Source organism: Solanum lycopersicum, chromosome 7 (assembly GCF_036512215.1).
Source record: "Solanum lycopersicum chromosome 7, SLM_r2.1".
NCBI classification, from domain to species: Eukaryota; Viridiplantae; Streptophyta; class Magnoliopsida; order Solanales; family Solanaceae; genus Solanum; species Solanum lycopersicum.
In genome coordinates this window covers 47437026-47453193 of record NC_090806.1, presented here as the reverse complement: position 1 = coordinate 47453193, position 16168 = coordinate 47437026, and positions in this window count along the sequence as shown.

Sequence of the window (16168 nt, the reverse complement as noted above, 5' to 3'; positions counted from 1 at the left end):
GTAATGTCTACATTGAGATTTGAGACAATTGAATGTTGCTTAATTAGTTGATCATGTTTTTGGATGACCTTTGAGTCCCTCCAATGTAGAAAACATGGAATGTAAGGAAATATAAAAGAGAACAGTTCTTCACCCCAATTAGCATCGAAAGTTCTAGGCCATCCATTTCAAATCTACCAAACTATCTTAAATAGTAAAAGACAGAAACATATAAAGCTAGACGTAGACAAGCACCACTCCAAAATCCAAGTAGCCCATTAAATCTCATGAAAAGTATCGTCTACGTCTGCTAATGCTAAGATTTGCATTAAAATAATGCAGGAAAGTATTACCAGTATTAAAACACATATACTCGATAGGTATATATCATAGGCCAATTGAACAAAAATAATAATCATATTATATAATAAATGTTTAAATCTCTGCACTTATAGAAGAAACCCAATCATATATATAAATATACATAAAAGAACCTTAGGCCCGCCAATGTGGCACCACCACAAATAAGTTTAATTTATTTATTTTCAAAATTATCCTTCCTCTTTCATGTAAAATATGATTTTTGTAAAAATTTGTGACTTTTATGGAGAAGTTTGTGATTTTTACTAAGAGTTTCTACTGTTATTAAAGGTTGTAACATTTATGAAATGTTGTGACATTTCCGAAGAGTTATGACTGTTCCAAAGAGTTGTGAACTTTCCGATAAGGCACAATAAGCATTTGATCATGCTACCCTTTTTTGTCTATTGTTACAGATGCTGGTGTGTTTTTTTACAATCATAAATTTATGCTTATGATATTAATTGTTATTTTTGAGTATATGTTTAAACTTTGTTGTTTATGTTTCTGCAAAATTATTGTTGTTACGCCTGGATGTTCGGTCGGTTCAGTTCAGTTTTGTAAATTTCAATTTGGTTTTTGGTTTGGTCAAATGTGAAACCAAACCAAAGTGAATTAAGTTCGATTTGATCGGTTATTGTAATTTCGATTCGGTTAATTTCGGTTTAACCAAATTTGATTAAAAATGGTGTGTGGGATCTGAATAATTATAGTAAGTTAGGAAAAAAAACTACAAAGATGCACGAATTGAAAAAAAAAAGCCTGCAGACTTTAGAAGTGCAAGTATTTAACATTGTCAATTTGTCATATTCTTTTGTATATTTTCATACGTGCAGGAACTCAACAAGTGCATATTCCCATCTTTTGTGAGCACAACTCACAAATTTTGTGAGCACAACAAATGCATAATCTCATCTATTTACAAGCAACTTACAAGATTTCTACTTTCACAATTAAGAAGTCCGTCAGTTAAAAGCAAAAATAGAAAGTAGTTCAACCAATGTTGCAGCCTGCAAGCATTTGTTGCCAAGGACCAGAAAAATTTCAACAAACATTTAACTGCAACTTACCATTTGACTAAAATATCCAAACACAACTGATAATTCTTGTCCAAGCAATCCAAGAGGAAGCAACATATAAACTAGTCGAGAATACAAATAAAAATACTATCAAGAGTCAAAACAAGTAAACAACAACACTAGATAATTCAACAAATTTGTGCCCACTGCCCAACCCTAAATATAGTTAATTACAAAATAAAGTCTAGCTGCCAGTAGTTGTAGGCAGCATTGCAGTTTGCAGAAACCAAAAGATATTAGAAAACCAACAAAACATTGTTGTGCAACCTCCACCACAATAGCTCTCAAGTTCCAAGTTCCAACAGATAACAACCGAGATAATAACAAAACATTGATGTGCCTGTAAGAGAATAGAAATCTTGAGACAAATGATCTACATTTCATGATTTCATAATAAAATATATAAAATTATCAAGCAAGTTATGTAAATAAGTTATTTACTTACCCGTTATCACACATCACTAGTTGATAGTCTAACTTACAAGTTGCAACTATATATCAACAATATTAGATTCAGTCCCACTAGAATCAAAATCTAAAAAATATGAAAGAACATGTTAGTTGTTAAGAAACACATGCAATAAAATTAATACAAATACCAAATTCTTACCAAGTCAAGATACTCTAAATCTTCCTCAGTATTAATTGGAAAAGGCGGACTTCTAAGCCAATCTTGAAACACAAATAAGAGATTTCACAAGTTAGGAGTTAATGAACTCCTAAAGGGATCGATAACACGACTTCCTATGTTGAATGCACATTGTGATGTGATACTTGAAATGGGAATGACTAACACATCATGAACCATCTCCACGAGAAAAGGAAATCTCGGATCATTAACTTTCCACCACATTAATATATCAAAGTCACCACTACCTTGCTCAATATCTTCAGGAAGATATCTTTCCAGTTCTAATTTAATACGCGAACTTCAACTAACTTCTTTATGCTTCTCAAATTGTTGTTTCGTTCTCATTCTTCTTCTATTTACAAAGTTGTCACTACCACTCACACTAGATATTTCTTACACTAGATATTTCTTGATGAATTGTCAGATAAAGTGGGTGAAGATTGTACATGTGAAAAGCTTATTAATGATTTCTTAACATAATAATCAAACAATTTTTTCATGTATTTTTTCACTTTTGAACATATCTTGACCCCTACTTTTTTAAACCTATCCATAATTGCAAATGAAACATAATCAAGCTTCATACGAGATCCAACACGGATGAAATAAAGATCATCTTGTTTATTTTATATGGTTCACCCAAATACTTTTTGAACTTCTCATTCATAATTGTTGTCATTTTTTTTCAAATTACCATCTTCATTTTCCGTCATCTTTTTCAAAATAAGATTAAGTTCAGCAATTTCAACAAAGTATGTATTACTAGTGACATAATTAGAACCAAAGACCTTCAAAGTAAGTACATTAAAAGTTTCAAGAAATTTCAGCATTGACCTCACATTTTTTCAGTCAGTACTTGTAAGAATATCACTAGTAAGAATATCTGCACTAGTTCCATGACCATATTCATCACTAGTTCATCTTTATCTTTAGAATATTTTCAACCAAAGGTACGAATATGATTCAAGTATCCAATATCATAAAAACTATATCTTTCAAATGCAATCTCAAAATGTTTTGCTACATCAAGCATCGAATATGTAGAGTTCCACCTAGTAGGAACATCTAAACACAATGATATCTTAAAAGTTAGCAATTAATATTCACAACATTCTTTGAACTTTCTAATTCTTGAGGGAGATTGTTTAATGTACTTCACGGCTTGTCTCACTAGCTTGACGGACTTACCAATTTCCTTCAACCTTCTTGCACAATTAGATTAAGGATATGTTCCATACACCTCACATTAAGATGGTCACCATCCATAATGTTAATACCCCAATTATTCCATTGTTTAGACATTTCTTTCACACTAACATTCATTAGAACTAGCATTGTCAACTGTAATAGTAAACACGTTATCCAAACCCCATTCAAGCAAACAATTAGTAATGCAATCTGCCATATCTACAACCTTATGACTAGAAATAGGACAGAAATTTATTATGTTTTTATGCAAAGTCCAATTTCTATCTATAAAGTGGGATGTCAAACACATGTAGTTGATCTTTTGTATAGAGATCCAAGTATCTACCGTAAGACAAACTCTTAGACATGCTTCTTTGAAAACCTTCTTCAAAAGTTTTTTTTTCAAGGTATAGTTCATAACAATCTCTCGTCACGGTTCTACAAGGAGGAATATGAAAATGTGGCACTGTAACTCTCATGAAGTTTTTAAAACACTCTTTCTCAACAAAATTAAACGGTAGCTCGTCAATAATTATCATTTTGGCTAAATCTCTCCTGCTTTGTGTTTGGTCAAAATGACCCCTTCCTTTCCTCCCGTTGAAGATGGTACAAAGTAATTTTTTTTACCTTTATATTTGATGTCACTAGGAAATTTATGACATATTCTCATATGATTATTTATGTCGACATATCATTACTCGATGTAGAAGTTGCATAAGATTTTGCACAATACTTGCATTTGGATTTCTTAGCTCCATTTTCATCGGTGAACTTGTCAAAATGCTTTCAACAGATAGCTCTAGGTTCCATGATTTTTATTGTATTTGAAGTATCAACATCAACTTCAACCTGAAGGAATATTGATTGTATTAAAGTGTTAACCTAATAAGGGAATACATGGGAGATATATATAGGATATATAGGAAGGAGTACTAATCCTAATAGGACTAGGATTAAGGAGTACTAATCCTAATAGGACTAGGATTAGTACACAGTAAATACTAATATTATTTAATGCTATTTATTTAATACTATCTGTTATTATCCCCCCTCAAGTTGAGCTGAGCGGAAGCGAACGGAAGCTTGGAACTGAGGTAATCGTGCTGTCGGCTCGGGAGAGGCTTGGTGAGAATATCAGCCGGTTGTTCTTCAGTGGGTACATACTACACAAACATGGTTCCGGCCTGAACTTCATCGTGAACAAAGAGACAATCGGTATCAACATGCTTCATTCTGGTGTGTAGGACGGAATTCTTGGCCACATAGATGGTTGATGTGTTGTCACAATAGAGAGCAGGAACAGTGTGAGTGGCGCGGAGTTCGCGAAAAATATATGTGACCCACATGGTCTCAGCAGCGAGAAGAGCAAGGGCGCGGTATTCAGCTTCAGTCGAGGACCGAGAGACCTTGGGTTGTTTTTTTGTACACCAGGAGATCAGGTTCGGCCCCAAAAAAATGAGAAACCCCGATGTAGATTTTCTGTCATTTTTATCATTCGCCCAATCTGAATCTGAGAACCCCCGAAGCTCCAAGTCCCCGGGTCTAATGAGTAAACCACGACCAAGAGTGCCAAAAATGTACGTGAGAATGCGTTTTAGACAATGGTAATCATGTTCACTTGGTTGATGTATGCGCTGAGCAACTCGGTTGACAGCAAACTGGATGTCAGGACGGGTAATGGCCAGATACTGTAGAGCCCTAATGAGGCTGCGGAAGTGGGTGATATTGGCCAAGGGGTGTCGGCTCCATTCGTAGACGAAGAGACTGCCATCGGTGTTGGTTGACTGGTGCATTTTTCCAGTCCAACTTTCTGCAACAGATCTCGAGCATATTTTGACTGATGAAGAAACAAGCCGCTGCCTGTCCAAGAAACCTCCATTCCCAGAAAATAATGTAACGGGCCAAGGTCCTTCATTTTGAAGGTAGTATGCATAGCTTGAGTGACATCCTGGATGAGAGCTGTAGTAGAGCCTGTAATAATGATATCATCTACATAGACAAGAAGAATGATTGTACCGTGTGCTGAATGTCGAGTAAATAGACTCGTGTCGTGTACGCAACACGTGAAGCCGAGTCCCTAGAGGAACGTTTTCAGACGTGTGTACCAAGAACGGGGGGCTTGCTTGAGCCCATACAAAGACTTCTGGAGTTTGCAAACATGTTGAGGGAAGTGGGGATCAACATAGTCTGGTGGTTGCGTCATGTAGATAGTTTCATCAAGCATGCCATGAAGAAAAGCATTGGAAACATCCAACTGATTGATGAGCCAATTGTTGCGCACAGCGAGTGACAGTACCAGGCGAATGGTTTCCTGCCGAATAACAGGACTGAATGTCTCGGAGTAATCAAGCCCATACTCCTGATTGTAGCCTTTAGCAACCAAACGAGCCTTGTACTCGGAAATACTGCCATCTGCATTGTGTTTAATTTTGTACACCCACTTATAGCCCACTGGGTGCCGCCCATGGGGCTTAGGTACAAGAACCCAAGTTTTCTGATCAGTCAAAGCCTTAAACTCGTCATCCATAGCATGACGCCAATAAGCATTTTTTGAGGCAACTGAGTAGGTTGTTGGTTCACTATCGGGAAGGGGTGTATTTGGTAGTATGGTAGCCTGAAAGGTTTTCGGTTTAAAGATACTGGCTTTGCCACAGGTTAATATGGGATGAGTATTGGGGAGTGGCACGGGCGGTGGTGATTCGGAGATGGCCGGGAAGGACCCAAAACGGATCGGGCTGGAGATGTTGTGGGTATGGGGTGGTTCGGGTTGGTTGTGAGTGTGGGTGGTGGTTGCGGGTGTATTGTGGGTGACGGTCGAAGGGGTGATGAGGGGTGGTTGGGTAGTGGGTGGAGGTGTGGGGGAAGGTGGTGAGGGACCCTGTGAGTATGTTGGAAAAAGGGGAAGGATGCCAATGAATAATGTATTTGTGGAGGAGGAAATAGACTCGTAGGGAAACTCATTTTTGACAAATTTGACATGACGAGATATGTAGACTTTATGAGTTTGTGGTTCAAGACAGTGATAACCCTTGGAGGTAGGATGATAGCCCAAAAAAATACAAGGACGGGATCGGGGTTGTAATTTGTGAGTAATATGAGGGTGTAGCCAAGGGTAGGCAAGACACCCAAAGACACGGAGGTTGGTATAATTGGAAATTCATGGTAAAGGAGTTGATAGGGTGATTTGTTGGAGAGGGTGTGACTGGCCATTTTGTTAATGAGGTAGTTTGCGGTGGCTAGAGCTTCTACCCAAAAGGAGACAAGGAGATGAGATTGATGTAGAAGAGTAACCACCGTTTTAATGAGATGGCGATGCTTACGCTCAGCCACCCCATTCTGTTCGGGAGTGTATGGACAGGAGGTTTGATGTATAATTCCCAGGGATTACAGAAACTGGCCAAAGATGTTATTTACATATTCCTTTCCATTGTCACTTCGAAAAAGTTTAACATGAGAATTGAATTGTGTTTTGACCATTTTTTCAAAAGTGACAAAGGTGGTGTATGCCTGTGATTTGTGTTTTAGTGGGTACTACCAAGTGTATTTTGTAAAATCATCCATAAAAAAAATATAATAGCGAAAACCAGCAAATGAAAGAACAGCAGTAGGACCCCATAGGTCAGAATGAATAAGTTGAAAAGGTGCAGTTGTACGCCTCTCAGATAAAGTAAAAGGTAATTTATGAGATTTAGCAATTGAACAGGAGTCACAATTGTTTACATGAATGGAAGAAAAGCCTAATTGAGACATTAAAGAATTTATTATTTGAGTAGACGGGTGACCCAGACGACTATGCCACAACAGACTGTGGCCATCAGCCGAAAGAGCCACCGGAGCCACAGGAACGCTTTCTAAAACTGGGTGGGCAGACGAACTTGTGCCAGGAAGAACGTACAGACCATGCTCACAGGGGCCCTGAAAAATCACCCTCTTAGTAGTATTGTCTAGGATCTGAAAATCATTAGAGGTGAACAAGAGTGAGCAATTATTATCTTTTGTGAATTGGTGAACTGAAAGGAGATTGGTTTTAATAGAAGGGATGTGGGTAAGGTTACCTAGGTGAAAGATAGCGGTGGGGGTTTTAATGGTACCCGTGCCAGTGTGAGAAATATTGAGGAACTCACCGTTGCCAAAAGTAATACCATTGGAGCCATGATATGGATTTGGAGCGTTAAGCTTGGATAGATCAGAAGTAACGTGCATGTTGGCCCCAGTATCCAACAGCCATTCAGAGGAGGGGCCGGCTTGAGATGCATAATTGGCACGGTTATCACTATTTCGGCTCTCCTCATACCGAAACCAGCAACAAACAGTGGTGTGTCCTGTTTTCTGACAGATTTGACAAGTTGGACGATCCCGCTCGTAAGTGCCCTGCCCGCCGCTGGAAGATGACTGTCCTCCGCTGTCGAAGGAGTGCAGGCTGTTGTTGCTGCCGTGCTACTGACCGTCGTACGGCGGACGACTTCCCTGCCGACCGCCACGCCCGCAGCCTCCACTGTTTCTGTCGTAGCCGCCGCGACTCCCCTGCCGGCCGCCACCACGCCCCCCGCGATAGTTCTGGCTTGCGGTGAGGGCGGTGGCCGGCTCCATAACAGCGACTTCTCGAAGAAGAAGTTTGCTCTCCAGATCCATGTTGATTTCTTCACTTTTTAGCCACGAGGAGAGAGTAGTCAGGTCAACAAGCGTTGGACTGATGTGAACCGCCTGTTTAATGGAGGAGTAAGCTGATGGGAGCCCCCGAACGACGCACATGACGAGATCTTTTTCGGGAATAATTTCATTCACGGTGTCGAGGGCTGTGATGATTGTGGAGACCTCGTCTAAATACTCCGCCATAGTTTTCGTGCCTTTGGTAATTGTGTGGAGACGATCACGCAATTGAAAAATATGAGAGTGGAAAATTGATACATAGCGTGTTGCGAGGGCCGTCCATAGGGCTGAAGCAGTTGTGTAGGATCGGACGTGTTTCTGAACCGTGGGAGAGATGACCGCAATCAAACATGATCGGATCTGGCCATCCACGGATTTCCAGGCGGCATGGGCCGGATTGGTTTTTTCTGATTTGTCTGTGGCGGTGATGACTGCAGGCGGCGGTTCTGTGCTTTCATCGACGTATTTGAGAAGGTAATTGGCCTCAAGGGCTGTAAGAACGGTGATTTTCCATGTAGGGTAATTTATGTCTGATAATTCTTGGGGAATCAGGGCATGAAGATGCATGAGAAAGAGTTTAACGCCAGAAGGAAGTGAATCGAGAGGATCCACCTCGGTTGTCATGGCTGCCGCCGCCCAAGAGAAGAGAGGGAACGATCGGTGCCCTAAAGAGAGAAAAAAAACCTAGAGAAAAGAAGATCTAGGTTTTTTGGCTCCTGATACCATGAAGGAATATTGATTGTATTGAAGTGTTAACCTAATAAGGGAATAAATTGGAGATATATATAGGATATATAGGAAGGAGTACTAATCCTAATAGGACTAGGATTAAGGAGTACTAATCCTAATAGGACTAGGATTAGTACACAGTAAATACTAATATTATTTAATAGTATTTATTTAATACTATCTGTTATTATTCGTCAGGGAACTTGTCAAAATGCTTTCAACAGATAGCTCTAGGTTCCATGATTTTTATTGTATTTGAAGTATCAACATCAACTTCAACCTGATTGGGAGATGAAGTGTTACTATGTATGTTCTCATTTGAAGCTCCGCTTTCACTTACCGTACATTCAATTTGTGTCATTGTAAAAAAGTGAAACAAACAAGAAGAGCATGTTAGGACCGTAAATAAGCAAGTGTAAATGTGGAAGCTAGCAAGGACAACCTCGAAAGCCCACGAGTAAGAAGACAACGAGAAATATACTAAAAGACACAAAGATTTAACGTGGTTCGGTCAATCGACCTACGTCCACAAATGAGATGAGCAATCCACTATAAACAAGAGAGTACAAAATACAGAGGAAAACAACCTCAACCAATTCACTCGGAATACATGAGAGGTTCACAAATTCTCCCTCTAACCAAAACTCTCAAAGCCCTTAAAACTACATTGTGATTGCTAATTAAGTTAGAAGGAACATGCCTCTATTTATAGAGTCCTAAACCTTTTCCTACCAAAAAAGAATAGTCAATTCAAAACCTTTTCCTAAAAGGAAAACCTATTTATGGTAAGAAATCAGGGCAAATAAAACCCAACAAATCTCCCCCTTGGCCTGAATTTCTGACAAAATAAATTTGTCCACCTTCTTTACTTAATCTTCAACAACTTGCTTCTCCTCTCCATAATCTCCTTTACAAAATTTATGTCTCAACACGGAGAACCTCTCTGAAACAATTTCTCCAACAAAATCTTCATTACTGTCAAAAAAGGTTGCGGCTAGAACTACACCCGTCAAGATGAACACCTCTTTCTAACTTGGTTCAATCTTCGATTATCGAACAACTGAACCTGACTCCGTCATTGAATCTGGTTCTGATACCACTTGTTGGGTGAGGAGCAAAACAACACAAGTAGGATACAACACCTACAAGGATCGACTTCAAGACAACCAACCAATTATACTTCACCCAATTTACCAAAAGAAATTCACCACTAAATTAACCAAGCTCAAATCAGCAACATATCAAAAAATCACAAGCAAATATGAATAATAAATATGCAAGTGACACACGAGATTTATACGTGGAAAATCCCTTCGGTGTGAAGGATAAAAACCACGGGACTTGTAGGAGTCCACCCTTCTTCTTCTCTTATTATGCAAATTGAGGGTAAATACACCCAAATCAGTCTACAAGGATGTCACAGCCCACCAACAACAACATACATAAGAGCCAACACAAAAGAGAAGAGAAATTGGGAAATATCACCCAAAAAACGCAGGTTACACCAGCTGCAATAACAGACGATCAAGAGCTCCGATTGACGATCTGAACCATCCAGATGTAGTGTTTTATGTTCTGAACCAGCTGTGAAAATTTCAGAATGATCCAACGGTCGGATCTCCGGAAAACTGAAATTTTGTCAAGGCTGTCCAGAAAATCTGCACTCAAACCCTCTCTCAAAAATCTGCTTCTCTCTCTCTGTCACACACCCTCTCAATTTTCTCTTTTCTTCACGTCAAAAAAAACCCCAGAAGAAAACAGCAGCTCCCAAAGACTTCTAGAAGAAGTCAACAAAGCCCAAAACATATGGGCCACACATCAATAAGTGATTGGGCTTTCACTTAAAAAAAATATAACAAATGGGCTGGACCCTTAACAATCTCCCCCTCCAGCCCAGTTCGGGGAGACCAAACATAAAAGGTCATCAAGAAGACATACCTGCAAGCTTGGAACAAAATTCAAGCTTGCTTCCAGGGACCACCTTTGTCAACATATCAGCACCATTCTTGTTGGTGTGAATCTTCTTCAACTTCATTAGTCGCTCTTCAATGACAACACACAACCAATGATATCTCACATCAATATGCTTTGTGCGAGCATGGTACATGCTGTTTTTGCTCAAGTCCATAGCACTTTGACTATCACAAAATACAACATACTCACTTTGCTTCAAACCTAACTCTTGAAGGAAACGCTTTAACCAAAGCATTTCTTTGCTTGCTTCCACTGCTGCTATATATTCTGCCTCGGTTGTAGACAACGCTACACACTTCTGTAGCTTGGATTGCCATGAAATGGCTCCCCCTGCAAATTTGAAGAAGTAACCCGAGGTAGACTTCCGGTTATCAAGATCTTCAGCCATGTCAGCATCCGTAAATCCCTCAAGAATAGGCTCACCACCTCCAAAACACAAACTCAGATTTGATGTGCCTCGCAAATATCTTAAGATCCACTTTACAGCTTCCCAATGAACCTTGCTCAGATTTGCCAAGTATCTGCTAACCAATCCAACAGCATGTGCTATATCCGGTCTTGTACACACCATGGCATACATCAATGAACCAACAACAGAGGAGTAAGGAATATGAGACATACTTTCCTTTTCTTTCTCGGTTGTAGTACAACAACGCTTGCTCAACTTGAAATGGGCTGCAAGTGGTGTATTAACTGGCTTGGCATTCTTCATATTGAACCTTTCAAGCACCCGTTCAATATACTTTTCTTGTGACAACCAAAGCTTACCAGCTTTTCTATCACGAGCAATTTCCATACCAAGAATTTGCTTCGCAGGACCCAAATCTTTCATATCAAAGGACTTTGACAAATCCTCTTTCAACCTGCAAATCATCTCAACATCTTGTCCCACAATCAACATATCATCAACATACAAGCAAAGGATAATGAAGTTACCTTCAGAGAATTTTCTAAAATACACACAAGGATCTGCAGTAGTTCGCTTGTACTCATTACTACTCATGAAGGAATCAAACTTGTGATACCATTGCCTTGGTGCTTGCTTGAGTCCATAAAGACTCTTTTTCAACTTGCAAACAAAATTCTCTTTTCCCTTAACTTCAAATCCTTCCGGCTGCTCCATGTAAATCTCCTCATGCAAATCACCATGTAAGAACGCAGTTTAACATCAAGTTGTTCAAGTTCAAGATTCAAACAGGTAGCTAGTCCCAAAATCATACGAATGGAAGTCATCTTCACCACCGGTGCAAAAATCTCATCGAAGTCGATACCCTTTTTCTGATGGCATCCCTTCACCACTAATCTTGCCTTCCGCTTCACTAGCTTGTTGCCATCTTTCTTGTTCTTAAACAACCACCTGTTCTTCAAGACTTTCTTCCCTTTTGGAGGCTTCACCAAGTCATAGGTTTCATTCTTCTTCAAAGAATCCATCTCCTCTTGCATAGCCTTGAGCCAATGGTCTTTGTCTGAATGTGACAAGACCTCTTGAAGGCTTTCAGGCTCCCCCTCATCAGTGATTAGGATGTATTCTGAACTTGGATAAAGTCTTGAAGGTTGACGAACTCTGGTCGATTTTCTAAGTGTTGGCTCTTCTACCTGTGGGCTGGATTTCTCCCCATGATTAGAAGACTCTCCATGTTGAACATCTACAGCTTCATCATCAGGTTGTGGTACAACAACATCAGGTTGTACCTCTTCAATATGGTCATGTTCATGAGCAATTTCATGACCATCCTCTGGAGCATCACCTGTTAGTTGATCATCTGAAGCAGAAATATGAGGCATGGGCATATCAATAACATCATGAGAGAAATTAGAATAATAAGTCTTATCAGCACCCAAGAGATGAAAACACATCTCGTGCTCATAAAAGACAACATCTCTACTTCTCACAACTTTTTGCTTTGCTGGATCATAAAGTCTGTAACCAAACTCTTCATCACCATATCCAACAAACACACAAGGAGAAGTCTAGAAATCAAGCTTCAATCTATGTTCCTTTGGCACGTGCATAAAAGCCTTGCATACAAACACCCTCAAGTGAGAATAAGAGGGGTCTTTCCCAAACAAAACTCTCTCGGGAATCTCAAACTCCAAAGGAACTGATGGTGCTCTATTTATCAAATACACAGCAGTTCCAACTGTTTCACCCCAAAATGACTTAGAAAGATTGGACATTCTAAGCATGCATCTCACTTTCTCAATAATGGTTCTGTTCATCCTCTCGGCAACGCCATTGTGTTGTGGGGTACCCGGTTCTGTTCTGTCATGTCGAATGCCATATTTTGAGCAATATGCTTTAAACTCATTTGAAGTGTATTCACCTCCATTATCAGTTCAAAGACGCTTCAGTTTGCAATCTGTCTCCCTTTCAACCATTGCATGAAACTTCTGGAAGATACCGAACACCTCACTTTTGTGCTTCATCATATAAACCCAAGTTCTCCGAGTAGCATCATCAATAAAAGTAACAAAGTATTTTTTACCACCAAGTGATTCCACCTCTATGGGACCACACACATCAGAGTAAACCAACTCTAACTTCACTTTATTTCTTGTAGATGTCCTCGGAAAAGAAACTCTGTGTTGCTTTCCTGCTAAACAATGATCACAAGGGTCAAGTATAATAGTAACATCAGCAGGAATAAGAGATTTACCGGCCAACAACTTTATACCCTTCTCACTAACATGCCCCAATCTTCGGTGCCATAAGTTAGGAGAAGTTTTCTCCTCAATAGCATTCAACTCACCACTACACACTTTCAAATGTGTCTTATACAAGGTACAACAAAGCTTGCCACGAGCAACAGTCAAGGAACCGTTAGACAATTTCCATTTACCCTGACCAAAAGTGTGCTTGTAACCCTCTTTATCAAGTACATTAGCAGACAATAAATTGAGGCGTAGATCTGGAATGTGGCGAACATCTCTCAATGTCAAATAGCACCCAACATTGGTTTGGACTCGAATATCTCCAATGCCAACAATACTTGTTGAGCTCTGGTTCCCCATCTTCACACTACCAAAATCTCCAGCTCGGTAGTCAATAAAGTACTCCTTATTAGGAACACAATGATAGGAAGCTCCTGTATCAATAAGCCATTCAGTGTCAGAACTATCAACATGACAACACTCTCCAATAGCACATATCAAAAAAACATGATCATCAGAACTAGAAGTTGTAGCAGTTGTATTCTTGTCATCACCCTCTTTATGATGGTCATTTTTCTTATTTCGCTGGTCTCTTTTCAACTTGTAGCAAAACTTTTGAATGTGGCCTGGCTTTCTACAATAGTGGCATATCGTAGGTTCTCTCCCATCCTTGGACTTTGACCTATACTTTGACTTGCCACGCCCTTTGGGACCTCTACTCTTGCTTCTTCCTCTATTCTCTACAACAAGTGCCTGCGAAATATCAACACCCATCTCCTTTCTTCTAAGCTCTTCATTGAACATGCTCTCTTTGATGACATCCAATGAAATCGTACCATCTGGAGCTGAGTTGCTGATGGACACAACCAAAGTTTCCCAACTGACTGGCAAAGAACTCAAGAGGAATAAAGCCTGCAACTCATCATCAAGGACAATTTTCATAACATTCAACTTGTTAATGATATCTTGAAAGTCGCTAAGATGCTCAGAAACAGACTTCCCTGGCTTCAACTTGAGATTAACAAGCTTCTTAATCAACGAGGCCTTGTTATGAGCGGTCTTCCTCTCATAAAGACCCTCCAATTTTCTCCATAGTTCAAGCGGCTCAGTCTCCTGGGATACATGATTGAATATGCTAATATCAATCCACTGTCTGATTGTCCCCAAGGTCTTTCTCTTCAGCTTTTCCCATTCTTTATCTGTCATCTTCTCTGGCTTAGTGGGCTGGACATCTTTCTTTGTTTTATCCACATCAATTGGGTCAAACAAATCCTTGCAATATAGCAAATCTTCCATCATCGGACGCCAAATGGAATAATTGGTTGATGTCAGTTTAACCATAGAGTTATTTCCACGAGTAAGAAGACAACGAGAAATATACCAAAAGACACAAAGATTTAACGTGGTTCGGTCAATCGACCTACGTCCACAAAGGATATGAGCAATCCACTATAAATATGAGAGTACAAAATACAGAAGGAAACAACCTCAACCAATTCACTCGGAATACATGAGAGGTTCACAAATTCTCCCTCTAACCAAAACTCTCAAAGCCCTTAAAACTACATTGTGAATGCTAATTAAGTTAGAAGGAACATGCCTCTATTTATAGAGTCCTAAACCTTTTCCTACCAAAAAAATAATAGTCAATTCAAAACCTTTTCCTAAAAGGAAAACCTATTTATGGTAAGAAATCAGGGCAAATAAAACCCAACAAATCTCCCCCTTGGCCTGAATTTCTGACAAAATAAATTTGTCCACCTTCTTTACTTAATCTTCAACAACTTGCTTCTCCTCTCCATAATCTCCTTTACAAAATTTATGTCTCAACACGGAGAACCTCTCTGAAACAATTTATCCAACAAAATCTTCATTACTGTCAAAAATGGTTGCGGCTAGAACTACACCTGTCAAGATGAACACCTCTTTCTAACTTGGTTCAATCTTTGATTATCGAACCACTGAACCTGACTCCGTCATTGAAACTGGCTTTGATACCACTTGTTAGAACCGTAAATAAGCAGGTGTAAATGCGGAAGATAGCAAAGCAAACCTCGAAAGACCACGAGTAAGAAGACAACGAGAAATATACCAAAAGACACAAAGATTTAACGTGGTTCGGTCAATCGACCTACGTCCACAAAAGAGATGAGCAATCCACTATAAACATGAGAGTACAAAATATAGAGGGAAACAACCTCAACCAATTCACTCGGAATACATGAGAGGTTCACAAATTCTCCCTCTAACCAAAACTCTCAAAGCCCTTAAAACTACATTGTGAATGCTAATTAAGTTAGAAGGAACATGCCTCTATTTATAGAGTCCTAAACCTTTTCCTACCAAAAAAAAGAATAGTCAATTCAAAACCTTTTCCTAAAAGGAAAACCTATTTATGGTAAGAAATCAGGGCAAATAAAACCCAACAGAACAACAATCAGAAAGACGCAATACATTACAGTTCACAAATCATAACAAATAATCACAAAGTTGCATACTTGCATTCAATAAAAAAACTCACACAGTTCAAATGCGCTTCAAAACTTATAAGAACAATAATCACGAAGTACATTGCAGACTTATTATTCACTAACTGAATCACTAGAGTCCCCAACTACTATTTACTTAACACAATACGCAGAACTTCCATGGACCATGGTAGTCAGTAGTGGATCAGGATACTACCAACTTGACTAACAATAAGCAGAGGTATAATGATATTATGTGAAAAATTCTGAAATTTCTGTTTGGTACAATCTTAAACATGTTAGGAAACCTTTTCTTTCAAAAGATTTATGTAATTTGAATTATGAAATGAATTGAACATCAGTGGCTAGTGGGATCAAACATGTTATAACTTTTTGATTCCCTTATAACTAATTAACTATATGTTGTTACATACTTAAATTTACAACTTTCAAGGTAT